The sequence below is a fragment of the Lynx canadensis genome, chromosome B2 (genome assembly GCF_007474595.2).
Source record: "Lynx canadensis isolate LIC74 chromosome B2, mLynCan4.pri.v2, whole genome shotgun sequence".
NCBI lineage: Eukaryota > Metazoa > Chordata > Mammalia > Carnivora > Felidae > Lynx > Lynx canadensis.
Genome location: NC_044307.1, coordinates 41,705,380 through 41,715,708, shown reverse-complemented (window position 1 = coordinate 41,715,708; position 10,329 = coordinate 41,705,380). Strand labels below are relative to the sequence as shown.

Below are 10,329 nucleotides of genomic sequence, written 5' to 3'. Positions count from 1 at the left end.
TCTCTATCCCTCCCCTGTTTGCGCTCTCTGTCTCTCAGAAGTAAATAAATAAACATTAAAAAAGAAAAGAAAAGAAATTATTCCCCTCAGTCCTGAGCAGGAATACGTACAGACTGACTAGGTGACTAGAGTGGACAGAGCCAAGGACAATGAAAAATGAAAATATCGGGAAGTCCCAGATAAAGGGTTCCCTCTGCGTAGAAGGCTTTACCCTCCACTTCTGCCTCCTTCTCATCTTCAGAACTCAACACCAACATCACTTATTTGGGAAGCCCTCTTTAACTTCTCTGGCCATGTCAGATCTCCTTGCTATATGTTCTCAGACCATCCCATGCCTTTTATTTCATCATACTTATCACGGTTGTAATTTTATGTTTGTTTGTTTACTAATAAACATACGACTCTCATACAACTCATCTTGACCTTAAGTTATATGAGAGCAGGGACTGTGTCTTCATCTCCTCTTTGTAAACTTTTTGTTTAATTATTTGTTGGTTGGTTGATTTGTTTATTTAAAATTTATTTATTTTGTGAGAGATAGACGGGGAGGGGCAGAGAGAGAGGGAGAGAGAGAATCCTCGCAGTCTCCTTGCTCAGTGTGTGAGAAGGGGCTCGATCCCATGACAGTGAGATCATGACCTCAGCTGATACTAAGAGTCAGATGCTTAAAAAAGGGCTTCTATTGTGAGTGGCACACATAGGGCAGCTCCATTGCTCTTCGTGCGGAATTGACATCAAGAGATTTCAGAAGCATAATTTTTTGGTACCCAGGCAGCTTGTGATCATTGGTCCTGAAAGAAAAAAAAAAAGAGTCAGATGCTTAACCGACTAGGCAACCAGGTGCCCCTTTTTACAAACTTTTAAAATTGAAACCTATATACAGAAAAGTGCACAAATCCTAAGTGTTTAGCTTGATGAATTATCACAAAGTGAACACATCTTGGTCAAGAAATAGAACATTCTCAGGATTCCAGAAGCCCCCCTCATGTAACCATTGAACTTCAAACCTCATAATTAATTTTGCCTGCTTTCTGAACCCAGTATAAATAAAATCATTCAGTTTGTATTTTTTGTGTGTCTGGCTTCTTTGATGCAACATTGAATCTGTGAAATTCATATAGTTATTGCATATAACTGTAGTCTATTTTTTGCATTGCTGTATGGTATTCCATTGTATGAATATACTACAATGTGTTCATTATACAGTTGAAATCTCGACTATTATAAATAATGCCATAAGAACGTTTTCGTATGTCATTTTTCTTGTGGGAAAACATACATAATATTTAACTTTTTAACTATTTTTAAGTGTACAATTCAAAAGCATTAAGTATACTCACAATGTTGTGCAACTATCAACACTATCCATTTCCAGAATTTTTCTGTACGTGTCTTTTTTTTAAATGTTCACATATTTATTTTTGAGAGAGAGAGAGCACGTGTGTGAGCTGGGGAAGGGCAGAGAGAGAAAGAGAGAGAGAATCTTAAGCAGGTTCTGCACTGTCAGCACAGAACCCAATGTGGGTCATGAACCCACAAACCATGAGATCACGACATGAACTGAAATCAAGAGTTGGATGCTTAACCAACTGAGCCACCCAGGCACCCCTGTACATATATCTTTTTTGATGCATATATGTGCATATTTCTGATGGGCATATGCTAAGGAAATGCTGGGTCATAGAGAATGTTCAATTTTAGTAAATACTGCCAAACAGTTTTCCCAGGTGGTTGTACCAATTTACATGCCCACACCGGCCCTGTATGAGAGGGCCGTATTAATCCTTTAATTAACCTAATAAGTGTTTAGTACAGTGTATCTTTTCCCATTTCTCTGATAACTAAGACAGTTTAGCACCTTTTCACATGCTTAATGGCCATCAGAGAGCTTCTTTTCTTAAATGACTATTTAAGTCCTTTGCCCATTTTTTATTGGATTGCCTATATATTTCTTATTGATGTGCAAGTTTTTTATACTAGTACAAGCTCTTTTTTGGATGTTTTGCAAATATTGTCCTTCATTCCATGACTTATGTTTTCACTCTCTTAATGGTGTCTTTTGAGCAACCAAAGTTTCTACTTTTAATATAGTCTTATATACCAGTTGTTTCATTTACAGTTAGTGCTTTTTGTGTCCTATTTAAGAAATCTTTCTTTGCCTATTGAGAGTCATGAAGATATTCTCCTATGTCATCTTCTAGAAACTTAATTGTTTTACCTTTTACAATCTGAAATTTGCATGTAGATAATATCAATCTGGAATTAACTTTTGTGTACGGTATTAGATAAAGGTCAAGATTCATTTTTTTCTCCTGTAGTTATATGCCCAGCAGACCCAGCCCATTAACTGAAAATATCTTCTGTTTCCCAGTGCACTGCAGTGACAAATTTGTCCTAAAACAAGCATGGATTTGTTTCTGGACTCTGAATTGTAGTCATTGATCTATTTGTCTCATTGTGCCAATATCATACAATCTTAATTTGTACCTTTCTGATAAACTTTTTTTTTTAAAGTAATCTTTACATCAAATATGGGGCTCTTACTCATGACCCCATATGCTCTACTAACTGAGCCAGCAAAGTGCCCCTGTAGATTTCTGATAAGTCTTAATATCTGGTAGTGTTCTTCTTGCAAAGTGCTTTTGCCATTCTTCAACTTTTGTGTTTCCATACATATTTTCAAATCAAGTTGTTGATTCCTACCAAAAAATATGTTAGGATTACATCGACTCTATCTATAGATCAATTTGGGAAGAGTTAATTAACATTTTTACAATATTGAGTCTTTCAGTCCACGAATATGGTATATCCCTCCAGTTATTTAGATCTTCTTTACTTACTTTCATTAATGTTTTATAGTTTTCTCTGAAGAGATTTTATACTTCATTTATTAGATTTATTCTAAGTACTTGGAATTTTTTGAAGTTATTGAAAATAGGCCTGTTTTTCAAATTTTAGTTTCTTTCCATAGGTATATAGAAATACAATTGATTTTGGTGGCCCCTGGGTGGCTTAGTCGGTTAAGCTCCAGGTCTTGGTTTAGGATCAGGCCATGATCTTATGATTCATGAGATTGAGCCCCATGTCTCACTCTGCATTGTCAGCTTGGAGCCTGCTTGGGATTCTCTCTCTCTCTCTCTCTCTCTCTCTCTCTCTCTCTCCCTCCCTCCCCCCCCAAAATAAAAAAAAAAAACTTTAACCAAAAAAAAAAAAAAAAAAAAAAGAAGAAGAATACCATAGTATTACAGTTTCCTTAACATTATAAGTCAACCTTAGGGGTGCCCAGCTGACTCACTTGAAGAACATGCAACTCTTTTTTTTGTGTTTTTTTTTTTTGGTAGTAGGTTTTAAAAAAATGTTTACTCATTTTTTAAATGTTAATTTAGTTATTTTGAGAGAGAGACAGAAAGTGCAAGAGGGAAAGGGGCAGAGAGAGAGGGAGAGAGAATCCCAAGCAGTCTCCACCTGAGAAGAGCCTGATGCAGGGCTCTATCCCATGAACCATGAGATCATGACCTGAGCCGAAACCGAGAGTTGGAAACTCAACTGACTGAGCTACCCAGGTGCCCCATGTTTATTCATTCATTTATTTATTTAGAGAGCACACATGTGAGTGGGGGAGGGGCAGAGAGTGAGGGAGAAAGAGAATCTCAAGCAGGCTCCAAGCTGACAGCATGGAACCCAACATGGGACTGGAGCCCACAAACCATGAGATCATGACTTGAGCCAAAAATCAAGAGTCTGATGCTTAACCAACTGAGTCACACAGGGGTCCCCCGCATGCAATTCTTGATCTTGGGGTTATGAGTTTGAGTCCCAGGTTGAGAATAGAGATTATGTAAATAAATAAATTAATTAAATTAAATAAATAAATAAATAAATAAACTTTTAAAAAATCACCTTAACTTCTTTTTACTTTGCCTCCAATTTAGCAATATCTATGAAGATATAAATTTTATATGCAAGCCATTTTAAATTCATTATTTATTTATTTGAAAGAGAAAGTGCACAAGCAGGGCAGAGGGGCAGAGGGAGAGAGAGAGAGAGAGAGGGAGAATTTTAAGCAGGGTCCACTCTCAGTGCATAGCCCAATGTGGGGCTCAATCCTACAACCCTGGGATCATGACCTGAGCTGAAATCAAGAGTCTGACACTCACCTGACTGAGCCACTCAGATGCTTCAGCAAGTCATTAAAAATATTTTTTTAATGTTTTATTATTTATTTTTTTTGGGGGGGGGGAAGGACAGAGAAAGAGGGAGACATAGAATCCAAAGTGCAAACTCACAAGCTGTGAGATCGTGACATGAGCCAAAGTTGGATGCCCAACTGACTGAGTCACCCAGGCACCCCAGCAAGCCATTTTGTAATCAATTAAGCAAACACTTGTCTATTAACATATAAAAGTTTGTTTTACATAAATCTCTAGAATTACTTCAGGTGTATATATTACACTTTGGGATACATTGCTGTAAATGTTAGCTGTTTCATAAACATTTGTGTTAGCTGTTCATATTGTTGCTAGTGTTCATTTTTTAAAAAGATTTTATTTATATATAATGTCTACACCCAATGTGGGACTCAAACTCACAACCCTGAGATCAAGAGTCATATGCTCCACAGACTGAGCCAGCCAGGTGCCCCTATTAATGTTAGTTTTTAAATTATTTTATAAGTTGTCATATTCTATTGGTCACACAGACCAAACCTACTGCCATATAGGAGGGGACTGTACAAGGATGTGAATACCAGGAGACAGAGATCATGGGAGGCCATCTTGGAGGCTGGCTACCACATCTGAGGAATATAAATTGCTTGCTAGCACAAAAATAATACCATCTGGACTTCAAATTTCATAGGCTACAGTTTTGTCTTCTCTCTTTAACCCTTTTATATTGTAAAAATTTTCATACTGTACATAAAAGGTGCGTAAAACATAAATGTGCAGTTTACTAAGTTATGAAAAAGCTGATATCTATGGAAAAACAATCACCCAAGTAAAGATCTGGAACAATGCCACACCCCAAAAGACCCCTCTCCATTCTCCTGAATCACAGCGCCTTCCACACTTTTGATGACCACCATGCTGATTCTTAGGGTTTTCAGTTTACTTATCTTTATAATGTACCACCTAAGAATGCACTCCTATTCACTATAGTTTAATTTGCCAGTTTAAAAAATTTTTTACAAATGGAATCATGCAGTATGTAGTACTTTTGTATCTATTTTCTTTGGCTCAATATTGTTCTTAAGATTTATTTCTGTTATTGAATTAAGCAGTTCGTTCATTTTCAACTCAGTATAGTATGCCATTCTATAAACATACAAAGTGAATCCATTTTGCTGTTGAAGAATATGTGGACTGTTTGTCTATTACAAATAAAGCTTCTGTGAGGGTTCTTTTTTATAAATTTTTTTTCAACGTTTTTATTTATTTTTGGGACAGAGAGAGACAGAGCATGAACGGGGGAGGGGCAGAGAGAGAGGGAGACACAGAATCGGAAACAGGCTCCAGGCTCTGAGCCATCAGCCGAGAGCCTGACGCGGGGCTCGAACTCACGGACCGCGAGATCGTGACCTGGCTGAAGTCGGACGCTTAACCGACTGCGCCACCCAGGCGCCCCGAGGGTTCTTTTTTAAAAAAAAGTTTACTTATTTATTTTGAGAGAGAGGGAGGGAGAGAGAGAGCGAACGAATGTGAGTGGGGCAGGGGCAGAGAGAGAGGGGGAGAGAGAGAATCCCAAGCAGGCTCTGCACTGTTAGGAGACAGCTCACAACCAGAAGTTTAAGACCTGAGCCTAAATCAAGAGTTGGACCCTTAACCAACTGAGTCACCCAGGCGCCCCTCTGTGAGCATTCTTACACACATCTCCCAGTATACCTGCACATGATTTTCTTAGGATATATACTTAGGAATAGAATTAAATAGTCATTTTCAACTTTAGCAGATAATGCCAAACTGTTCTCAAAGGGGCTGTGCCAACTTACACTCCCATCTGAAGTGTATGTGCATGTCCTTTGTTCTACCTCCTCACCAACATCTGGAATTTTAGCCCTGTTAGTAAGTGTAAAGTGTTATTTCATTATGGTTTTACTTTTCATTTTCATGATTATTTGTGAGGTTTTACATGTTTCCTAGCCATTTGGATTTCCACTTTTGAGCACTTAAATATTTTGTCCATGTTTTGATCGAGGTGTCTGTCTTTTTCTTGTATTTTAACTGTTGTTTATATATTGTATGTACGAGTCCTTTTTACGTGTACCATATCTTTTCCAACTCCATTCTCTTTTTTTAAACTTATTTTTATTTTTTGTTTTTAATTGAAGTATAGTTGACATACAATATTAAATTAGTTTCAGGTGTACAACATAATGATTTAGCAGCTCACATATTTCCAAATTCTCACCACAGTAAATATATTACAAAATTATTGACTATAAATATGTATTTTTTACTATAAACCAGGTATTGTGCTACATGTAGATTTTACAAGTTTGAACAAAATGGACATGGCCATCAGTCTCACAGAGCTGACAGATATTAAACAAGCAATTATAATTATACTGGAGATATTATAAGGATGTCAGCAAAGGGAATCTAATTTATTACAGATGGTCAGTGAGGGCATCTCAGCAGAAGTGATATTAAATGCTTCTTTCCTTGTATTAAGTTTCTGTATATATCAGTGTATGATTTAGAGCCATACTGACTTTTTATTTATTTTTATTTATTTATTTTTCACATTAGCAATGATTTTAATGAAAATGATCTAAATATACAAGTTAAAAGCCTGAGATTTTCAGGGTGGATTAAGAAAATTGTATTCAACCATGTTATGTGAATATGATTAATATTTTAGGAAGGAAAATTATATTAAGTAAAAAAAGTAAAAGTGATATACTATTCAAACAGCCAAAAAAAAAAAACTACAATGGGTATAAGGACAATATAGTCATTAGAACAAGGAAAATTATCATGAATAAAAAGGATATTAAAAAATGACAGAAAGGGTCAATTTTCCAAGATGATATAACAATTTTAAACATGTACACACCTATTTTTTGAAAGTATATATGTTTTCTAAATTTGATATATCATTTTATATTCCCACCAGTAATGTATGAGTGCCCCTGTTACTCTGTGTTCTCACCAGTAATTGAAATTTCAGTTTTTTCTCCTTTCTAATAGTTTTCTAGTGCTATCTCATTGTACTGTTACTTTACCTTTCCTGATGTTTGCACATTGTTTTATGCACATACTTGCAATCTGTATGTCTTCTTTTTTTTTTAACTTGTTTTATTTATTTTTTTAAAATTCACATCCAAATTAGTTAGCATCTAGTGCAACAATGATTTCAGGAGTAGATTCCTTAGTGCCCCTTACCCATTTAGCCCATCCCCCCTCCCATAACCCCTCCTGTAACCCTCAGTTTGTTCTCCATATTTATGAGTCTCTTCTGTTTTGTCCTCCTCCCTGTTTTTATATTATTTTTGTTTCCCTTCCCTTATGTTCCTCTGTTTTGTCCCTTAAAGTCCTCATATGAGTGAAGTCATATGATTTTTGTCTTTCTCTAATTTCACTTAGCATCATACCTTCCAGTTCCATCCACGTAGTTGCAAATGGCAAGATTTCATTCTTTTTGATTGCCAAGTAATACTCCATTGTATATATATATATACCACATCTTCTTTATCCATTCATCCATCGATGGGCATTTGGCTCTTTCCATACTTTGACTATTGTTGATAGTGCTACTATAAACATGGGGGTACATGTGTCCCTTCGAAACAACACACCTGTATCCTGTGGATAAATGCCTAGTAGTGCAATTGCTGGGTCATAGGGTAGTTCTATTTTTAGTTTTTTGAGGAACCTCCATACTGTTTTCTGGAGTGGCTGCACCAGCTTGCATTCCCATCCAACTCCATTCTCTTAATGGTGCCATTTGATGAGCAGGAATTCTTCATTGTGGTGAAGTCAAGTATATCATTCTTTTTGTTGTCATTTGTGTTAGCCTGGTTCCCCCTAAACCAGAGCCTCATTGTATTATTAGGGAGTCCAGGGTGCAGGTGTGAGGGACAAGGAGAGTGATGCAGGAAAGAAAGGAGAAACAACAGGAGGATGTTTCATCAGATACCTGGCGGCCACTAAATGAAAGTGATTGCTGGATCTGGACACCGTGTCCTCAATAAACAAACTGCTTCTCAAAACCATCCTGGGAGAGGTGAGATAATGGAAGAAATGGAGATAAATTATTCACAGGCTCTTGTCTCCCACTGGTCAAAATTCCACACCATGGAGCATTATATCCCTCACATTTACAGGTTGCATGTAGGAGCATACACCTTAAAAAACAGACAAATGAAACATTTACCGTCATTTTTAAAAAAATTTTTTTTAACGTTTATTTATTTTTGAGACAGAGAGAGACAGAGCATGAATGGGGGAGGGTCAAAGAGAGGGAGACACAAATCTGAAACAGGCTCCAGGCTCTGAGCTGTCAGCACAGAGCCTGATGCGGGGCTCGAACTCGAGATCATGACCTGAGCCGAAATCGGCCGCTTAACCGACTGAGCCACCCAGGCGCCCCACATTTACTGTCATTTTAGAGGGGTTTAGGGACTTAATAGTGATAATGCATGGATTGAATCCACCATGCTTAACATAAAATCATATTTTCTAATTGGTTATTGCTAGCATATAGGAGCTGGTGATACAAAGGTACGGCCATTCCACTCACTGAACAGGCAGTGCCTAAGCTCAGTTCTCATCTAAAGACTCAACAACTTTGTTCTCCTGCTTACTTGGCACACAGCTTCCCATAAAGCTATAGCCCCAAGCAGAGGTTTGGCAATAGTTGTGTTCAGGTTGCACATAGGGTTGGAGTGTCCTTGGCTTCAAGCTGAAAACCTGGCCCAGGTCCTCCACTTCCTGGGAGGCACTTATATCTCCACACACAGGAGTGAAATCTCTGATGGCTACCCTTACTTCTATCTAGACTTATTTCAAAGCCTCAGAAGTTTGTGGATTTGCACATATTCACAGGGAAGGTGTATTGTGTCTTAAAGTCTAGGTCTCTTTTCCCTTTTCAGGTTTTATCTGTCATTGCTATATGTCTGCTGCAGTGTGTGTGTGTGTGTGTGTGTGTGTGTGTGTGTGTACCCATTTCACCATTTTCATTGAGGGTCTAGTAAGAGTTTCTTGAACTGGTGACAGACAGCAGTTGTGACAGGATGTTAATTAGATTCTCCCTGTTGTCTTTGGAGTTTCAGCAAAGGCCTCAAAAGCAGAAAGGAATACAATAGATGCCAGGCACCCCCTTCCCCCACCATCCACCTCAAAGGGAGATGGGAAGAGATTGTGATCCAGTCGGCCAGCTTTACTAATGTTCTACAGTTTGTATATGAGAATGAGGATTGTGTTGGGAGTTACCTGTGGGCTCTGAATTTCCTCTTTGCCACTCTGGGAGGGGAGAAGGGTTGTTCCCTTCGCCTAAGGCCAAGTGACTTAGAGGCTTCCACTAGCACCTCTCAGAATGTTTGGCATATATCTCCTGGGGTCTGGAAGTCCATAGGGAATGATATCCTAACTCCCACCTGAGGAAGTTCAAAAGCAAATGCCAGCTGACTGACATGGCAAGTAAGGTGTGTGGGATAGAGAGTGAACTGCACTCCCCTTGTTAGCAGGGCAAAGATGCATAAGTGGTCCGGTGGGCCAAGTGTCCCCACAAAGAAACCAACATGGAATCATTTTAAAAGGATCCTTCCCAATCCAATTAAAAAATGGGCAGAAGACATGAACAGGCATTTCTTCAAAGAAGACATCCAGATGTCCAACAGACTCATTACCAGGGAAATACAAATCAAAACTACAATAAGATGTCACCTCACACTAGTCAGAATAGCTAAAATCAAGTATACAAGAAAAAACAGGTGTTGGTGAGGATGTGGAGAAAGGGGAACCCTTTTGCACTGTTGGTGGGAATGCAGACTGATGCAGCCACTCTGGAAAACAGTATGGAAGTTCCTCAAAAAGTTAAAAATAGAACTACCCTATGATCTAGCAATTGCACTGCTTGGTATTTGCCCAAGGAATACAAAAATACTAATTCAAAGGGACACATGCACCCCAATGTTTATAGCAATATTATCTATCACATCCAAATTTTGGAAACAGCCCAAATGTCCATCAACTGATAAATGGATAAAGAAGATATGGTGTATATATACAATGGAATATTAGTGATAAAAAAAGAATGAAATCATGCCATTTGCAATAACATGGATGGAGCTAGAGTATTATGCTAACCAAAATAAATCAGAGAAAGACA

The 10,329-nt window shown here is 37.9% G+C and overlaps 1 non-coding gene across 1 annotated transcript; it reads left to right on the top strand.

Moving 5' to 3' along the window:
- The first annotated feature begins 668 nt into the window (after positions 1 to 668).
- Positions 669 to 848, top strand: LOC115515158. Its single transcript, XR_003969210.1, has one exon. It is a non-coding gene; the product is annotated as a U11 spliceosomal RNA (small nuclear RNA).
- Positions 849 to 10,329: the final 9,481 nt, after the last annotated feature.